The sequence below is a fragment of the Sardina pilchardus genome, chromosome 1, assembly GCF_963854185.1.
Source record: "Sardina pilchardus chromosome 1, fSarPil1.1, whole genome shotgun sequence".
Classification (NCBI taxonomy): domain Eukaryota; kingdom Metazoa; phylum Chordata; class Actinopteri; order Clupeiformes; family Clupeidae; genus Sardina; species Sardina pilchardus.
The window spans coordinates 24,650,880-24,670,879 of NC_084994.1; the positions used below are offsets into that span (position 1 = coordinate 24,650,880).

Below are 20,000 nucleotides of genomic sequence, written 5' to 3' on the forward strand. Positions count from 1 at the left end.
GTGTGTCATGGGTGTGTGTGTCGTGTGTCGTGTGTGTGTGTGTGTGTGTGTGTGTGTGTGTGTGTGTGTGTGTGTAATTGACTATTTGTGCAAGTGTCTGGGTGTGTGTGTACTGTTGTGTGGGTGTGTGTGTTAGAGAGAGCGAGAGAGAGAGAGTGAGAGAGAGAAAAAGAGAGAGCAGGAAGACTTACTTGTGTTTGTAATATTCTGTATTTGACTGGCCATTCATTCAGCCAACTTTGACACTGCTGGAGAGCCTGTTTAGAGTGAGTGTGTGTGTGTGTGTGTGTGTGTGTGTGTGTGTGTGTGTGTGTGTGTGTGTGTGTGTGTGTGTGTGTGTGTGTGTGTGTGTGTGTGTGTGTGTGTGTGTGTGTGTGTGTGTGTGTGTGTGTGTGTGTGTGTGTGTGTGTGTGTGTGTGTGTGTGTGTGTGTGTGTGCCAGATACTGTATCTGTGGTACTGTGCAAAGCAGTCTACCCTGCCAGGCACATATGGATCACACATTCATCAAAGCCATATGTCCCAAAGGATCTCTCTCTCTCTCCCCCCCCTCTCTCTCTTTCCCTCTCTCCCTTCCTCTCACTCTGTCTCTCTCTGTCTCACTCTCGCTTTCTCATATCTTATCTGTGTTATGAAAACACCCACACACCTCTGTGTATTGCCACTGAACCGATGAAACTGAGGCAGACTTATTTAGTCAGACAAATACATGAACGCACAGGCTCGACACACACACACGAGAACGCGGCCCCTCCGGGCTCTGCGTTAATAAGCTCACACACATTCTTATACACACGCGCGCACACACAGAGACACACACAGGTAAACACACACACACACTAAATCTCTCTATCTCTAATCTCCCAGACAAACACACACAAACACACACACACAAGCACACATACAAACACACACACAAGCACACATACAAGCACACACACACACACACACACACACACAGGTAAACTTCTAAATTGGGTGAGATATATCAGGCAGCGCATGATAGAGGCTTCTCGCCGCATGCTCAGGTGAAATTTATCAAATGTCTGTGACCCATATCTGGTACCCATTATAGTGTCCATGGAGACCGCGCTGATCTCAATTCTGAAACAGAATCCTATTGGACGCCAACACCACGAGCCTAGTTTCCACGGCTACCTTAACCGGGTTACCACTGTCATAGTTACCTGACTCAAAAACCGAACTGACCCTGAAACGAGATGAATCATATTCCCCGTGTTGTATTTCTGTCACTTCTGAAGCACACAATCCAAACAATGATGCATGTCTACACATAACTGTTACATACATAGCATGATCAGGGACACACAGAATGCCTTTTGTTTGATTTGACACATGTAGCAATGACAATAACAATACTAAAGGCCGGCGCCCACCGGACACGAACGCGACGCAACGCGACGCGGCAAGAAAACAATTAGAACTCCATTGTTTTTAACGGAGCAAAAGACCGCTACAAGCGTCTGCCACACAGCAGCCACACAGGGATAGAGTGAGAGGGTGAGGGGTGAGGGGCATTACCAGTGTGGTGGGGTAGAAGCCAGCCAGGCAGGGATAGAGTGAGAGGGTGAGGGGTGAGGGGTGAGGGGCATTACCAGTGTGGTGGGGTAGAAGCCAGCCAGGCAGGGATAGAGTGAGAGGGTGAGGGGTGAGGGGCATTACCAGTGTGGTGGGGTAGAAGCCAGCCACACAGGGATAGAGTGAGAGGGTGAGGGGTGAGGGGCATTACCAGTGTGGTGGGGTAGAAGCCAGCCAGGCAGGGATAGAGTGAGAGGGTGAGGGGTGAGGGGTGAGGGGCATTACCAGTGTGGTGGGGTAGAAGCCAGCCAGGCAGGGAGAGCTGCAGATCCTGCCCATGAAGTGGAACCCAGGATAGCAGGAAGTGCGCTTCACTGGTCCTGAGTCTACACACACAGAAAATCTTGCGCGTCAAGCCCACACCACTGAACACCTTGTACGGTGGGCGCCAGAGACTTAAGACTTCTCTGCTGTAGTACAAGTGCTAGTGATCACACTGATACAACTGATACTAATGCAGCCTTCACTGCTAGACTAGCTTTTGAGTGCCACCTCTGCTGTTAGTACAAGTGCTAATGATCACACTGATACAACTGATACTAGTGCAGCCTTCACTGCTAGACCACAGTAGGTTTTGAGTGCCACCTTCTTAACATTCTTTGTTAAGTGATTAAATGTACAATAAGGTTCTGTAGGGAGGGCACAGAGAAAAAACAGGATAGAGATGAATCACAGTATACATTCTGAATTATAAATCAAAGTAAATTATGATTCAAATATAAATATTCAGAAGAGAATTTATTCAATTCAGTTCAGCGCGGCTTAATAATAAAAACCAATACGGACGGAAGCCGAGAGCAGGATCTATAGTTTTTAATGAGAGTCTTGTGTAGGTTGGGATTAAACTCGCCTCGAAGATTAGCCGCTAATCCCCAGCTATTCTGCTAGGAACCCAGAGGGCAAATTCACTGTGTATTATGTTGCTCATTATTCTCCGCTGAAAAGCTTCAACACCAGACATTCATGACCAAGGTCAAAGCAGTGTTATATTTTATGCCACTGCTTGGTTGAATCTCCTATTGTGATCCAACAATTTTTTTTCTTCAGATATTTGCATACCTATGAAGTAGTTCCAGTTTTTTTTTGGATATAGCACTTTGTCAAACTCCTTGTGAAGTCAAGTTGCAACAGAGCTACAAATTGGAGATCCGACAGATGTTGCATAGCAACACTGTAATATATGATTGAGCTCAGTCACACTTCATCAACCGTTGTTAATTTAGAGGGAAATTGACTGCATGTGGAGTAAATAAAATAACAATTTTGCCAAGCTAAGGCTCAGAAGATGTTGGGATATGCTAGCTTAGCAAGACGAGAGATGGAACTAACGACTGGCCTTTGGCCATAGCAACCATCCATTTAGAACTAGTAACGGCAGTTTGTCCTGCAAGTACAGAAATCAGTCAATACATGGCGGGAAGAAGTAGTTCTAAGACAGTTTTGTGATCAAAAGGTGGAAATCATACTGTAGCAGCAAATTAAGGCGAGACACTACAGGTGAATAGGGGAAATTTTTTAACTTAAAGATATCTTCAAGAAACTTTACCAGTTGAATACTCACATAAATAGGAGAAAAAAATGTATTGCAAGTTTTCTTTAATTTAATGTTTAAATATGCTAATTAGGCTATATCTCATTAAATATGCGCTAATTTGCATATATTTTGATGCGAAGGATCTGACCATTGGAAAAAGCCAGGTTGAAAATTATTTTTTTGTTGTGTTCATATATCAAATAAAAAAACATTTACAGAGGGGATTATGAATATCTTCTTTTGTTTTCCAGTAAATCAGAAAATACTGCCAATTGGCTTAAAAAGTGGATTTTTGCCCTATTTTTAGGCATAAAAAGTCATGTAAATCATGCCAAGAATGCTATATCAACAAATCCCTCTGTAAATATCTTCCAAATATAGTTAGGAATAAGACTGGAAAGTTTGGTGTATGTAGGTGCTGCAGAAGTGGAGATCCTTTGCATGGCGTGTGGGGAAAAACTTGTTTTGAGAAAACAGCCTTGAAACACAGCCAATGAAATGCGTTCTCAGCTTAGACTCGTCTTTGAACTTTCGCGATTGGTTGCTAATACAAAGGAAATGCCCATATTTGGATAGCATAGCGTCTTGTAGGAGACACAGGGCTTTCCAACGGTATCAGACACGATATGATTTGGATCACGGTCGCGGTAGTACATGACACTTTAGAATGGGAACTTTTGGTAAAATTAGGATAAATATATAGGCGCGAGTAGACAAAATGTCATGAAATAAACACTTAAATGTGCAAATCGGACTTTGTTGTTGTAGTAGGGTGGTAGAGTACATGCTAAGGTAGCAAACTAGCACAAAATCTTGAAATTGACTGATGCTAAAAAAAACGGTGTTTTCTTAACACAATAGTGGCAACAGGTCTAAGTGGGTTAATGGACTCCAGGGCGTTCAGCTATCAGAAGATGATGCACTTTGAGGTGTAGCAGTAACAGAATTCCACCTTGAATGCGGATGAACTCTTGATAACTCAATGCCTTGCGGTCCTTTATACATATTAAATTATACGGCGCTATATTTAAGCGTTGTCTCCCTTAACAATGGGATTCATTCACATATTCCCCACGGCTGTAATTCGGCCGTTTGGTGCAAGGCCAACCCTGCGGACGGCCACAAGTCTTTCCTTTATTTATTTTATTTCACTGCTTCAAAAAAAAATAAAATAATAATGAGCACTGCCAACGGGAGCAGGTTTTTCATGTATTTCCTGAACTCTGTTTCAGTGAACGCCATCGAAAGTGAAAGTCAGCAAGTAACCGTATAGTGAGAAGGATAATGTGTTGTCTCAGGACGTTATCGGAAAATAAGTCCAGACTGGCAGAAAATACATTTTCCCTTACATAAAGTATATTATACTACAGTATATTATATTACGTTGTGACACTGCCACATAATTAATGAAGGTGTATGTATGTGTGTATATTTTACCATTCCATAGAAGTAATATATGTTTACTATAGTGAAATCCTTGCAAGGTTAAACATTTTCTATGGTGTGTGTGTTTCAAATTGTGTTTTGGCTGCAAGATAATGCCTCAATAATACAGGTGACCAGGAATACTTATGTAAATGCTGCACTGGTGCTTTAAGGGGCTACCTGGGGAAGTAAGGGGGTGGAGCTAAGGTGGCTGGTAGCGGAAGCAGGAAGTGATGGACAATAAAATGTTTGGTAATGGAGATTGAAGGAGAGTGGTGTGTTTGGGACTGGTGCTTTTTGAAAGTCTCTCAAATCCTCAGCTTTGACCCGAGAAGACAGCCTTTTCCAACCGAAGAAGGATTTTACTGAGATTCCTTGGGAATTTACTGACTGTCTTACCGGTGAGACCAATCTGGTTTATTTTTCCATTTTTGTGTACAGGGTTTTTGGACTTTGATGGACTTCTGGGGAAAGGGGAGCATTGTTTGACATGAGCAATTGTTTGTGGGGAGTTTGGGTGTTTAATCCAAAATATATAATAGTTTGTGAATGAATTTGATTGTGCTTGTACTTGTGCTTGTGATTGGGTTTGTGCAGGGGTTTGTGTGTTTGGAGGTGATTAACTTAACTCTTTAATTCATGAAAAACAGTGTAGTGCTTGAATTTAAATTGTAGCCTATTTAACTATTTATTTAATTATAGTTAGATTGTTACAGAGTGGTGGCCAGTACGGGGACTACATTGTTAAGAGTTTTGTTGTATATTGCCTCCATTTTGTGTCACCATGTCCATGATGATGGAACAGCGTGGGCCTGGTGAGCCTGATACTGAAATAGGGGAAGAACCTATTTTGAATCACACTCCTCCATTTAAACCTGGTCCATTTGTAACTTTTAGAGAGCCTGTTGCTGAAATTTCTTCACTTTTAAGTGATTTGTATTTAGAGGAACATGACTCTTCAGGTTCAGAAAATGGGGAAGATACTACAGTCACAGGTGTTTTAGACAGTTCTGTGGTTCAGGAGCTTAGGGACTCCATTAAAGGTGTACAAGATCAAGTAAACACTGTAGAGATAGAGTTTAAGGCTTCATTGGAGAGCTCAATAAATAGAGAGCATGGTCTTAGGGAATATGTGGATAACAAGTTTCATGACTTTGAGACACTTCTAAAGAACTCTCTTAAACAACTAGAGCAAGGTGTGGTGGAATGCCTGTTACGTAGGGATGAGCAGTTGAAGAAAGAGATGTGTAAATTAAAACGCTCTAGCACTCCTAACAGTTATACCACCTTTAATTATCCTACACCCAATATTAGTGACATTAGGCTACTCCCTTCTGGTGAGTGGTCTGGCACTCCTACTCTCATTACCAAGCCACCTGTCCGCATTGTATTTCCAACCTTTGGAGAATCCTGTGAAGCTACAGATGTGTTCGACTTCATCGAACAATGTGAAAACTTTTTAGCACTACGTCCCCTGTCTGATGGAGAGCTTACTGCCACTTTAGCGGCCAGTTTGAAAGGGTCTGCTAAGAGTTGGTGGACGACCGAAAAAACAAAGGTGCGTAATTGGGCTGAATTCAAGAAATCCTTTTTGTCAGCTTTTTTAACGACTGACTACTTGACTGAGGTGGAGGAACAGTTGCACATTAACGTTCAGGCTCCTGACCAATGCCTACGAGACTTTGTTTACGAGTACAGGGCTCTGTGTCTGAAATGGAAGTCTGATATGGCCGAAGAGGAGTTGGTCAGGCGTATCATGAACAATTGCAATCCTGCTCTAGTCAGTAGTTTAAGGGGAACAGTCCACACCGTGGAACAGCTAGTTAAAGTGGGGTCCATGGTGGAGCGTGACTGGTCTGCCAAGAAAGACTACTGGGCGAGAGTGAACAGCCAGGCCTCCAGCGAAAAGAACAAGAAGAAAACGACCACCAAAAGTTCCAGTCAGCCTCACCCAGGCCAGAAGGGAAATCAGCATGCAGCCATTGCTAAAGCAGAACCTCCTTCGCTGCTGGTAGTGCCAATTGAGGTCCGGGGACTTCAAGGGGAAGCTGTGTTGGATACAGGTTGCACCTTCACTTTGATGCAGATGAGTCTTTGGCAAAAGCTTGCCAGACAGGGAGAAAAGTTATGCACTGGTGACCCCTTGAACTTTGTGTTGGCAGATGGAAAATCACACCAAGCAGAGGGGAAGAGACAGCTGGCATATACCTGGCATGGGGCAGTCTGGACCTTAAAAAGTAGACAATCCACGCACATCCTATTCAACCTGGGTGCCGGAACTTCAGAAAAGGCCATACAAAAAGGATAAAAAGTCCGCACACCAGTATAGCTCCCAGTGAATGTTTATTGAAGCAACGTTTCGAGCAGTACGCTCTTCCTCAGGCTTAAACACAATGCATTTTCGCCATCTTAAAATCCCCACTTCGTTATCACCCACACGTGTGGATACACCTGGATACTCAGTGCCACAATCAAAAACATCTGGTCATTCATTACAACATGATTAGGTATAATGATCGGAATACAGCTTTTTTTAAAAAACACAATATAAAAATACAGCATTTTACATATTGCATCAAATTCCATTTCAGACACAGATGGCAGTGTAAATATGAAAATGTTAACATTAATATTTACAAGAGTATTTACAAATATCTCTAGAAATATATATCAAAGGGCATGTTCAACACTTACATTTATACATTTTTTAATATTTATTTTGAAACCCCTTTTTTTAAATATAAATTTAAGTATTGTAAATATCTAGAGGATAAAGATAAGTCTAAATACAAGGTGGAGGGCCACGGGAAACTTATCTTGTCAAGGTAGAATAACGGATCAGTGTAGAAACATTTTAAATTTACAGAAAGACTATCCACACAAACAATCCCACGTAACAACATTAACATCTCAATATGTTCCATATACACCATTATTCAACAATACATTTACTACAAAAAAGGTCTAATATCGTACTCCTCATTCATGCCTTTAGGGTTCACTGTGTCCAAAGTAAACATCCAGAATAATTCCCTTTTAAGCAACATAGAATTAATATCCCCCCCTCTGTGTGGTTGCTTAATTGTCTCAATGCCCAGGTATCTCAAACTCGCAACATTATGCTTACATTTTGTAAAATGTGCCGCTACTGGGCTAGATGGAATGTTGTTTCTGATTGCACTGCGATGCTCGGAGATCCTTGTTTTTAACGCCCTTGTGGTCTTGCCAATATAGGCAAGACCACAAGGGCACTTCAACATGTAAATTACATTGGTGGTTGTGCATGAGATGATGCCCTTAATCTGATATTTTTTGCCACTATGTGGATGGTTAAAAGTGTTTGTTTTCTTTGTGAAATTACATTGTTGGCATCTTCCACAAGGATAGTTCCCTGCTGGAATAGAGCTAAGAAAATGTGGGGGTGTGGTGGAAGGAAGATCTGATTTCACTAGCATGTTCCTGATGTTAGGAGGTTTTTTGAATACCACACGTGGGGGGGTGGACAGACATGTCCGAAGAGTGGGGTCAGTGTCCAGGATATGCCAATGCTCTTTTATACTTCTCTCAATAGTCTTAGCAATCGGGGAGTATTGAAAAGCACACACAATTCTGTTTCCATCGTTTTTTCCTTCTGATCGTTTAGATTTAAGACAGTCCATCTGGGATACATTAGTAAAGCGTGAAGCTGCATTATCTATCCATGATTGATCGTACCCTCTTTCTCTGAAACGTCTTTCCAAGTCTTTGCTCTGTATCGTGAAATCCTGATCTGAGCTGCATATGCGCCTGATTCTATTGAATTGAGACATTGGAAGGTTCTTTTTCAAGGGAACTGGATGGTAAGATGTCCCATGTAGCAGAGAATTTCTGTCAGTTGGTTTACGGTACAAATCAGTCCTCAGTGTGTTATTTTCTTTTATTATAAGTATGTCCAGAAAGTTCATTTTTGCTTTATCCGCTGCTATAGTGAATTTCAGGTGTTTGTCCTTAGAATTTGCAAAGGCATGAAACTCTTCAAGTTGTGCATCAGACCCGGTCCAAATAAAGAAAACATCGTCCAAATACCTCCTCCAATTTGAGATGAACTTTAAGAAGGGGTTCACTTGGTGGTTGAAGATGTACTCTTGCTCAAAAAATCCCACATATAAGGAGGCAAAGCTCGGGGACATCCTAGAGCCCATGGCCACACCGGAGATCTGAAGGAAATAGTCATCATCAAATAAGAATGTGTTAGAAGTCAGAACTTCCTTAATCAAACTTAATATAATTTCAGTACTGGGGTTGCATTCAATTCTTTTATCCAAGAACATTTTGGTTGCGTTCATACCACCCTCAAATGGAACATTGGTGTAGAGGGATTCAATATCCATGGTCACAAGGATATAAGAGTCTTCAATTTGTCCAATTGACCGAATTACTTCTATGAAGTCCATAGAGTCTCTAGTGTAGGAGGGGAGACCTGTGACCAGTGGCTGTAAGAAATGGTCTACAAAAGCTGAAATTTTCTCCGTTAAAGAGCCAATTGCTGCGATAATGGGTCTCCCTGGTGGAATGTCTACAAAGGTCTTATGGATCTTAGGTAGAATGTAGAAGACTGGGGTGATGGGAAACTCCACAGTCATAAATGCTTTTTCTTGTTTAGTGATCATACCCTGTAGTAGCAGAGAGTTGAGCATGCCATGAATGCGTTTCTGAAAGGTCTTAGTAGGATTACATTCCATTTTTTTGTAAAACACAGTGTTGGCGAGTTGTCTCTTGATTTCTTGATCATACTGTGTTCTGTCCAAAATAACTATGGTGCCGCCCTTATCCGCACTCTGGATCACTAATGATTTGTCCTCTTTTAAGTTCTTTAATTCATCTCTTTGTTCTTTATCCAAATTGTCAGTCATCCTGTATTCCATTTTTTTCTTAAACACAGACCGAACATCCCGCTCTACCAATCTGCAGTAAGTATCCACAGAGGAATTACGAAATTTGGGTGGAATGAAAGTTGATTTACCTCTAAATGGAGTGGCGTTCCGTGTAGAAGCTGGAGATGTTGTCTGCTGGTCTTCCTCCGGTAGCATAACATTAGAGGGTTGTTCATAAGCCTGTGGGGCCATAGGTTTATCACGAGCTGCATTGTTGAAAAATTCTCTTAATCTCACATTACGAAAGAATTTTTGCATATCCATCATTGTTTTAAATTCATTAACACCAGTAGTGGGTACAAACGATAAACCTTTACTCAAGGCCTTAATGGCAGTGGAGGAGATGTGCTTACTCGATAGGTTGATCACATTTTGTTCCGACGTAACCGGTGTTGAGTCTGTGCGGGCTGATCTCCTTCCCCGTCTGCATTTCTTCTTCCTCTCTTCTTTGCCTGTTTTGTCTTTTGACGAGGTAACTCGCCGTCTCCTAAAAAAGTGTTGTGGTTTTCGGAGTTCGTGCTGGTGGAATTGATAGAGGTCGTACTTCCGGATTCGAGCAGTCTTGGCTTAAAGCCTTTTGGGTTTTGTCGGCGCCATCTGTAGACCACGTCATGTTCATAATCGCCCATATCCCTTTCAAACTTCTTCTTCTTAAAGTCTTTGATTTCTTTCTCCAATGTTTGTTTTGAGTCGTCACATTCATCCAATAATTTTTTACGTTGTTCCTCTGGAATTTTCTCAGAAAATTGTCTCTGTGATGTAATTTCATCCCTCACCTTCTGAAGTTGACGTGAAGATTCCTGGATAGTCAGTGCCATTAGGTCCAAGGAGCATTTGTTGAGGATTTCGCACCATCGGTCGCACAAGCTCTCATTATCTTTTCCCATCATTGGTATTTTGTTTATCCTTAGTCCCCTCGGAATTTTTTTCAGACGTAGGTAATCACTTAATGTTACTGCATGAAGGAAGAGGCGTGTTTCTCTCTCCTGAAGTCTTTTTAAAGTTTTAGGTGAGAACTCCGTAGCTGTAATCGTGGTGAAGGTGAGGGATGAAATTACATCACAGAGACAATTTTCTGAGAAAATTCCAGAGGAACAACGTAAAAAATTATTGGATGAATGTGACGACTCAAAACAAACATTGGAGAAAGAAATCAAAGACTTTAAGAAGAAGAAGTTTGAAAGGGATATGGGCGATTATGAACATGACGTGGTCTACAGATGGCGCCGACAAAACCCAAAAGGCTTTAAGCCAAGACTGCTCGAATCCGGAAGTACGACCTCTATCAATTCCACCAGCACGAACTCCGAAAACCACAACACTTTTTTAGGAGACGGCGAGTTACCTCGTCAAAAGACAAAACAGGCAAAGAAGAGAGGAAGAAGAAATGCAGACGGGGAAGGAGATCAGCCCGCACAGACTCAACACCGGTTACGTCGGAACAAAATGTGATCAACCTATCGAGTAAGCACATCTCCTCCACTGCCATTAAGGCCTTGAGTAAAGGTTTATCGTTTGTACCCACTACTGGTGTTAATGAATTTAAAACAATGATGGATATGCAAAAATTCTTTCGTAATGTGAGATTAAGAGAATTTTTCAACAATGCAGCTCGTGATAAACCTATGGCCCCACAGGCTTATGAACAACCCTCTAATGTTATGCTACCGGAGGAAGACCAGCAGACAACATCTCCAGCTTCTACACGGAACGCCACTCCATTTAGAGGTAAATCAACTTTCATTCCACCCAAATTTCGTAATTCCTCTGTGGATACTTACTGCAGATTGGTAGAGCGGGATGTTCGGTCTGTGTTTAAGAAAAAAATGGAATACAGGATGACTGACAATTTGGATAAAGAACAAAGAGATGAATTAAAGAACTTAAAAGAGGACAAATCATTAGTGATCCAGAGTGCGGATAAGGGCGGCACCATAGTTATTTTGGACAGAACACAGTATGATCAAGAAATCAAGAGACAACTCGCCAACACTGTGTTTTACAAAAAAATGGAATGTAATCCTACTAAGACCTTTCAGAAACGCATTCATGGCATGCTCAACTCTCTGCTACTACAGGGTATGATCACTAAACAAGAAAAAGCATTTATGACTGTGGAGTTTCCCATCACCCCAGTCTTCTACATTCTACCTAAGATCCATAAGACCTTTGTAGACATTCCACCAGGGAGACCCATTATCGCAGCAATTGGCTCTTTAACGGAGAAAATTTCAGCTTTTGTAGACCATTTCTTACAGCCACTGGTCACAGGTCTCCCCTCCTACACTAGAGACTCTATGGACTTCATAGAAGTAATTCGGTCAATTGGACAAATTGAAGACTCTTATATCCTTGTGACCATGGATATTGAATCCCTCTACACCAATGTTCCATTTGAGGGTGGTATGAACGCAACCAAAATGTTCTTGGATAAAAGAATTGAATGCAACCCCAGTACTGAAATTATATTAAGTTTGATTAAGGAAGTTCTGACTTCTAACACATTCTTATTTGATGATGACTATTTCCTTCAGATCTCCGGTGTGGCCATGGGCTCTAGGATGTCCCCGAGCTTTGCCTCCTTATATGTGGGATTTTTTGAGCAAGAGTACATCTTCAACCACCAAGTGAACCCCTTCTTAAAGTTCATCTCAAATTGGAGGAGGTATTTGGACGATGTTTTCTTTATTTGGACCGGGTCTGATGCACAACTTGAAGAGTTTCATGCCTTTGCAAATTCTAAGGACAAACACCTGAAATTCACTATAGCAGCGGATAAAGCAAAAATGAACTTTCTGGACATACTTATAATAAAAGAAAATAACACACTGAGGACTGATTTGTACCGTAAACCAACTGACAGAAATTCTCTGCTACATGGGACATCTTACCATCCAGTTCCCTTGAAAAAGAACCTTCCAATGTCTCAATTCAATAGAATCAGGCGCATATGCAGCTCAGATCAGGATTTCACGATACAGAGCAAAGACTTGGAAAGACGTTTCAGAGAAAGAGGGTACGATCAATCATGGATAGATAATGCAGCTTCACGCTTTACTAATGTATCCCAGATGGACTGTCTTAAATCTAAACGATCAGAAGGAAAAAACGATGGAAACAGAATTGTGTGTGCTTTTCAATACTCCCCGATTGCTAAGACTATTGAGAGAAGTATAAAAGAGCATTGGCATATCCTGGACACTGACCCCACTCTTCGGACATGTCTGTCCACCCCCCCACGTGTGGTATTCAAAAAACCTCCTAACATCAGGAACATGCTAGTGAAATCAGATCTTCCTTCCACCACACCCCCACATTTTCTTAGCTCTATTCCAGCAGGGAACTATCCTTGTGGAAGATGCCAACAATGTAATTTCACAAAGAAAACAAACACTTTTAACCATCCACATAGTGGCAAAAAATATCAGATTAAGGGCATCATCTCATGCACAACCACCAATGTAATTTACATGTTGAAGTGCCCTTGTGGTCTTGCCTATATTGGCAAGACCACAAGGGCGTTAAAAACAAGGATCTCCGAGCATCGCAGTGCAATCAGAAACAACATTCCATCTAGCCCAGTAGCGGCACATTTTACAAAATGTAAGCATAATGTTGCGAGTTTGAGATACCTGGGCATTGAGACAATTAAGCAACCACACAGAGGGGGGGATATTAATTCTATGTTGCTTAAAAGGGAATTATTCTGGATGTTTACTTTGGACACAGTGAACCCTAAAGGCATGAATGAGGAGTACGATATTAGACCTTTTTTGTAGTAAATGTATTGTTGAATAATGGTGTATATGGAACATATTGAGATGTTAATGTTGTTACGTGGGATTGTTTGTGTGGATAGTCTTTCTGTAAATTTAAAATGTTTCTACACTGATCCGTTATTCTACCTTGACAAGATAAGTTTCCCGTGGCCCTCCACCTTGTATTTAGACTTATCTTTATCCTCTAGATATTTACAATACTTAAATTTATATTTAAAAAAAGGGGTTTCAAAATAAATATTAAAAAATGTATAAATGTAAGTGTTGAACATGCCCTTTGATATATATTTCTAGAGATATTTGTAAATACTCTTGTAAATATTAATGTTAACATTTTCATATTTACACTGCCATCTGTGTCTGAAATGGAATTTGATGCAATATGTAAAATGCTGTATTTTTATATTGTGTTTTTTAAAAAAAGCTGTATTCCGATCATTATACCTAATCATGTTGTAATGAATGACCAGATGTTTTTGATTGTGGCACTGAGTATCCAGGTGTATCCACACGTGTGGGTGATAACGAAGTGGGGATTTTAAGATGGCGAAAATGCATTGTATTTAAGCCTGAGGAAGAGCGTACTGCTCGAAACGTTGCTTCAATAAACATTCACTGGGAGCTATACTGGTGTGCGGACTTTTTATCCTTTTTGCAGTCTGGACCTTAGAAACATACATCATGGCAGACAGCAACCTAACTTTTCCACTAATTCTCGGACTTGACTTTTTAACAAAAACTAGGGCCCAAATCAACCTAGGGGAACGTTCCTATGGGGTCCCTATAAATGGGAAATGTTCCTTTTTCCCATATTTAAATCGCAATCCTGGAAATCTGACTTGGGTTTCCCAGTACCTGTATATGGCAGTCACTCCTCCCACTTCTTCCCTGCGGATGAGCGCAGCCGAGACATCTGAGGCCCATGAAGCTCTGCTGAGAACCCATCCACCAGAGATGCAAGAGCTGTTCCAAACTTGGCCATCAGTGTGTTCATCTAAGATTGGAAAGACCAATGTGATGCAGCATCGTATTCTTACCTCTGATGAAGTGCCAGTTCGTGCAAAGGCTTATCGGGTATCTCCACTCAAGAAGAACATCATTGAGCAGCAGGTAAAACAGATGTTGGCAGATGACATCATCGAACCATCCCAGTCCGCCTGGGCGTCGCCTGTGGTACTGGTGGGAAAACCTGATGGGAGCCGTCGCTTCTGTATAGACTACAGGAGGTTGAATTCTAAGACACCCCTAGATGCTTACCCTATGCCATTAATCCATGAGATCTTGGAGTCTTTGCACGGGGCAAAATGTTTCAGTACTTTAGATCTCCGGTCTGGTTATTGGCAAGTGGCTATGAGTCCTGAGAGCAAGGCTAAGACAGCGGTCATCACCCCAATGGGCTTATACCAGTTCAAGGTTATGCCATTTGGTTTAAAAAATGCCGCAGCCACGTTCCAGCGACTAATGGAAAACGCTCTGGGGGAGTTAAGGGGGCGTAACTGCTTTGTATACATTGATGACATCATAATTTACTCCCCCAACACAGAACAACACCTGAAAGATCTCCATGATGTGTTCTCAAAACTACATTCTGCAAATTTGACTTTGAATTTGAAAAAATGCCACTTCTTCAAGACCCAGCTCAAGTTCTTAGGACACATTGTCACGGATAAAGGGGTGGAGATTGACGCTGAGAAGACCAAGGCAGTTACCACTTATCCTACTCCAACGAACATAAAGTCTCTTCAAAGATTCTTGGGTCTTGTGGGGTGGTACCATAAATTTATTCCTCACTTTGCTGACAAGGCTGCTCCTTTGAACAACCTGAAGCGGAAATCAGTGAAGTGGGAGTGGACAGAAGAATGCCAAAACAGTGTTGACCAACTGAAGCAAGCACTGAGAAACGCTCCTGTCTTGGTCCAGCCTGATCTAAGCTTGCCATTCCAGGTACACACGGATGCAAGTGATGTGGGACTAGGAGCAGTTCTATCTCAGCAGACTACGGATGGTGAGAAAGTAGTTGCATTTGCTTCAAGAGGACTTAGGGGGGCAGAAAACAATTATTCTACATCAGAGAAGGAGTGCTTGGCTGTCGTATGGGCTGTGGAGAAATGGCGCCACTTCCTGGAAGGAGGTAGATTCGACGTCTTCACAGACCATAGCGCTTTAACCTGGGCTTTCAACTGTCCCAAGACCAGTTCCAGGTTGACCCGCTGGACCCTGAGGTTGCAGCAATTCAGCTTTGAGGTCCATTACAGGAAAGGCTGTATGAACATTGTGCCGGATGCACTCTCGAGGGCAGGAGAGGACGAACAGCCATCCGCGATGGTGTCTTATATAGCTGCCCATCCAACCCCATGCTCCTCCGACTTGCCCACTTCTCTAGCTGAGATCGCGCTTGCTCAAGACCAAGACTCGGAGGTCAGAGAGATGCGAGGCAGAGAGACCACCACTGGCCAGCAGGCGGAGCGCATTGGATGGGAAGTGCTCCAGGGTGTTCTCTACAGAACAATTCCCATTAAAGGAGTGGGACTGAAATATCAGCTGGTAGTACCAAAGGAACTGACCTCTGTTTTCCTTAAGTACTTCCACGACAGCCCACTAGGAGCACACTTGGGCAGGCTCAAAACCCTGTTGCGGATTTTGGAAGTAGCTTGGTGGCCTACAGTCAGGAAAGACGTGTGGCAGCATGTAAAGCAATGCAACATCTGTCAGCAATACAAGCCAGAGAATAGGAAACCTGCTGGATTTCTACAGTCCACCGAGGTGGAGGAGGCAGGCTACATGCTGGGGCTGGACTTCATGGGACCTTTTCCACGGAGCAAGAAAGGAAACCTTTACCTACTGGTGATAGTGGACTACTACACTAGGTGGGTTGAGTTATTCCCTATGCGGGACAGCAAAACTCCTCGGCTTTGCCAGCTACTAAAAGATGAAATTCTGACTAGGTGGGGCGTCCCCAAATATTTAGTTTCTGACCGGGGCCCACAGTTCACCAGTCAGCTCCTCATACTACTCTGCAAGAAGTGGGGAATCATACAGAAGTTGACCACCAGCTACCATCCGCAGACCAATCTAACCGAACGTGTCAATCGAAATCTGAAGACCATGATTGCGTCCTTTGTGGGAGAACATCATGAAGACTGGGATAAGTGGATTGCAGAGTTCCGTTTCGCTATTAACACTACTCAACATGAGACTACTGGACGGACTCCGGCAGAATTGGCCCTGGGAAGACAGGTGAAAGGTCCTTTGGAGAGGCTTATTCATCAAGCTCCAGCACCACAGCCTCAGCATCCATCCTATTCCCTACTGGAGCGACAAAGGCACATGGCACAGGAGGTAAAGCAGAGAGTGGGAGTGGCCAGACTCAGACAAGCCAGATACTATAATGCCCATAGGAGACCCGCGCATTTTCATGTGGGAGATCTGGTCTGGGTTAGGGCCCACCCTCAATCTAAAGCCTCTGATAAGTTTTCATCAAAGCTAGCGCCAAAGTGGACAGGTCCAGCAGAAGTGATGAAAATATTAGGTCCATTGAATTATAGGCTTAAATGGCAAAACACTGACAAAACTGACACCTTACATGTGGGTAATCTAAAACCATATTTTGGGGTTGGGTCCCTCTTGCCTCCGGCTGGGGGGGGGGGATCTGTGACACTGCCACATAATTAATGAAGGTGTATGTATGTGTGTATATTTTACCATCCCATAGAAGTAATATATGTTTACTATAGTGAAATCCTTGCAAGGTTAAACATTTTCTATGGTGTGTGTGTTTCAAATTGTGTTTTGGCTGCAAGATAATGCCTCAATAATACAGGTGACCAGGAATACTTATGTAAATGCTGCACTGGTGCTTTAAGGGGCTACCTGGGGAAGTAAGGGGGTGGAGCTAAGGTGGCTGGTAGCGGAAGCAGGAAGTGATGGACAATAAAATGTTTGGTAATGGAGATTGAAGGAGAGTGGTGTGTTTGGGACTGGTGCTTTTTGAAAGTCTCTCAAATCCTCAGCTTTGACCCGAGAAGACAGCCTTTTCCAACCGAAGAAGGATTTTACTGAGATTCCTTGGGAATTTACTGACTGTCTTACCGGTGAGACCAATCTGGTTTATTTTTCCATTTTTGTGTAGCAATGCATTGCAGAGGATTTTTTTTGTGCTGATTTTTGACCACAGGGTTTTTGGACTTTGATGGACTTCTGGGGAAAGGGGAGCATTGTTTGACATGAGCAATTGTTTGTGGGGAGTTTGGGTGTTTAATCCAAAATATATAATAGTTTGTGAATGAATTTGATTGTGCTTGTACTTGTGCTTGTGATTGGGTTTGTGCAGGGGTTTGTGTGTTTGGAGGTGATTTAACTTAACTCTTTAATTCATGAAAAACAGTGTAGTGCTTGAATTTAAATTGTAGCCTATTTAACTATTTATTTAATTATAGTTAGATTGTTACAACGTTACATTATATCACATTATATTGTAGTATATCATTGTTCAATGAGCATATTTGTAACAACAAGCTTTCTTAACCAAGGCCCAAAAGGAGAACTCAAGCCAGTAAGCCAATCCAGTGGCTTGTTCCGTGTTAACATGTTCTTAAAGGAACCAGCAGGGCCTAGCGGTTCCTCTGGGTGCTTAAGACGCGGTGTGACATCTAGATCTCGCTTTGATACCTTTTGAGCTCCGCCGCAGGCCACTGGCTTTAAGGGCTTCTGTTGTTCAGAGATGGGAGAGAGGTCTGCTGGGGGGCGCATGGAGGAGCACTCTCCATCAGCACACCACCGAAGAAGAGGCGGAATGGAGAGGAAGGAGAGAAAGAGAGAGAGAGAGAGAGAGAGGGAGGGACGGAGGGTGGATGGAGGGAGGGAGAGAGGGAGGGAGAGAGGTCTGCTGAGGGGCACGGAGGAGCGCTCTCCATCAGCGTACCACCGAAGAAGAAGCGGAAGGGAAAGGAAGGAGAGAAAGAGAGAGAAAGAGAGAGGGAGGGAGGGACGGAGGGTGGATGGAGGGAGGGAGAGAGGGAGGGAGAGAGGTCTGCTGAGGGGCACGGAGGAGCGCTCTCCATCAGCGTACCACCGAAGAAGAGGCGGAATGGAGAGGAAGGAGAGAAAGAGAGAGAGAGAGAGAGAGGGAGGGACAGAGGGTGGATGGAGGGAGGGAGAGAGGTCTGCTGGGGGCACGGAGGAGCACACTCCATCAGCACACCACCGAAGAAGAGGCGGAATGGAGAGGAAGGAGAGAAAGAGAGAGAGAGAGAGAGAGGGAGGGAGGGAGGGAGGGACGGAGGGTGGATGGAGGGAGGGAGAGAGGGAGGGAGAGAGGTCTGCTGAGGGGCACGGAGGAGCGCTCTCCATCAGCACACCACCGAAGAAGAGGCGGAATGGAGAGGAAGGAGAGAAAGAGAGAGAGAGGGAGGGAGGGAGGGAGAGAGGGAGGGAGGGGTACCAAATGCAAGCAGCTTCAGTTCTACTGTCAGTCCAGGGGAGACTGCAGGACGAGAACGGGGAGAAGCGAGTGAGTGAAAGTAAGAGAGAAAGGGAGGTGAGAGAGAGAGAGAGAGAAACAAAAGAAAGAAAGAAAGAAAGAAAGAAAGGGGGAGGAGAGAGGGTAGGGCAAGAAAAAAGGGAGAAAGGGGGAGAGAGAAAGAGAGGAAGAGGAGAGGAAGAAGGGAGAGGGAGAGGTTGCGTTCTATGTGGAGCCCAGGGGATTCGAGTAATGATAAAGGTAAATGAGGCAGAGAAAGATTGGGAAAGATAGAAGAGCAACATGGAGAGAGATAGATAGAGAAAGAGAGAGAGAGAGAGAAAGGGACTCAGAGAGAGAGAGAGAGAGTGAGTAAGGGACTCCGAGAGAGAGAGCGAGAGAGAGAAAGGGACTCAGAGAGAGAGAGAGATGGAGAGTAAGGGACTCAGAGAGAGAGAGAGAGAGAGAGAGAGAGAGAGAGAGAGAGAGAGAGAGAAAGGGACTCAGAGAGAGAGAGAGAGAGAAAAGGACTCAGAGAGAGAGAAAGAGAGAGTGATTAGGGTGTAGATGGCATTGACGACAGACACCAGAGGCAGCCGACTGCACTCAAAGCGGAGCACGTAGACAGCGGGTCAGGAAAGGATAAAAACAAAATCCTGTTTCACGCTGGCTCACTCTACTGCTCACTCTACTGCTCCACTGTGGACCAGGCAACCAGCTGCTGCACATCTGGGCTGAACTGGACTTGGCCTCCATCTCTTCCCAATCTGAACTGGACTTGGCCTCCATCTCTTCCCGATCTAAAGTGGACTTGGCCTCCATCTCTTCCCAATCTGAAGTGGACTTGACCTCCACCTGTTCCGGATATGAAGTGGATTTGACCTCCACCTGTTCCGGATCTGAAGTGGACTTGGTCTCCACCTGTTCCGGATCTGAAGTGGACTTGACCTTAACCTGCTCTGGATCTGAAGTGGACTTGGCCTGCATCTATTCCCGATGTGTAGTGATCTTAATCTGCATCTGTACTGGTCTGGCCTTACACTCTTGGGGAAAAAAGGTCCAACCAAATTATTGTTTTATTGATAATATTGCTATTCTCCCTTTTTGTACTTGTTCACTGTTAATTTAATTTGTATTGTTATTTATTTGTATGTCGCTTTGGACAAAGGCGTCTGCTAAATAACCATAACCATAACCATAACCATAACCAACAAATGAAGAGTTCATCAAAGGAACCCCTCAGGGTTCTTTAAAGCATGCACGGTTCTATATTGCACCCCAATAACCCTCTTT

The 20,000-nt window shown here is 43.3% G+C and overlaps 1 protein-coding gene, 2 long non-coding RNA genes and 1 pseudogene across 3 annotated transcripts in view; 3 read left to right on the plus strand and 1 right to left on the minus strand.

Moving 5' to 3' along the window:
* LOC134086228 (NACHT, LRR and PYD domains-containing protein 12-like) overlaps positions 1-20,000 on the plus strand; it is a gene marked incomplete in the record, with an annotated part of 983,201 nt that overhangs the window by 321,649 nt on the left and 641,552 nt on the right.
* Positions 1-20,000, plus strand: part of LOC134085692 (noelin-2-like) — a 79,022-nt pseudogene that overhangs the window by 37,523 nt on the left and 21,499 nt on the right.
* On the minus strand, positions 8,058-10,500 carry LOC134085670 (uncharacterized). The gene is made up of 3 exons (XR_009939765.1): positions 9,824-10,500; positions 9,560-9,676; positions 8,058-8,753 (listed from the first exon to the last, which is right to left on the minus strand). It is a non-coding gene; the product is annotated as an uncharacterized LOC134085670 (long non-coding RNA).
* On the plus strand, positions 10,530-12,700 carry LOC134085681 (uncharacterized). Its single transcript, XR_009939766.1, has 3 exons — positions 10,530-10,934; positions 11,082-11,198; positions 12,005-12,700. It is a non-coding gene; the product is annotated as an uncharacterized LOC134085681 (long non-coding RNA).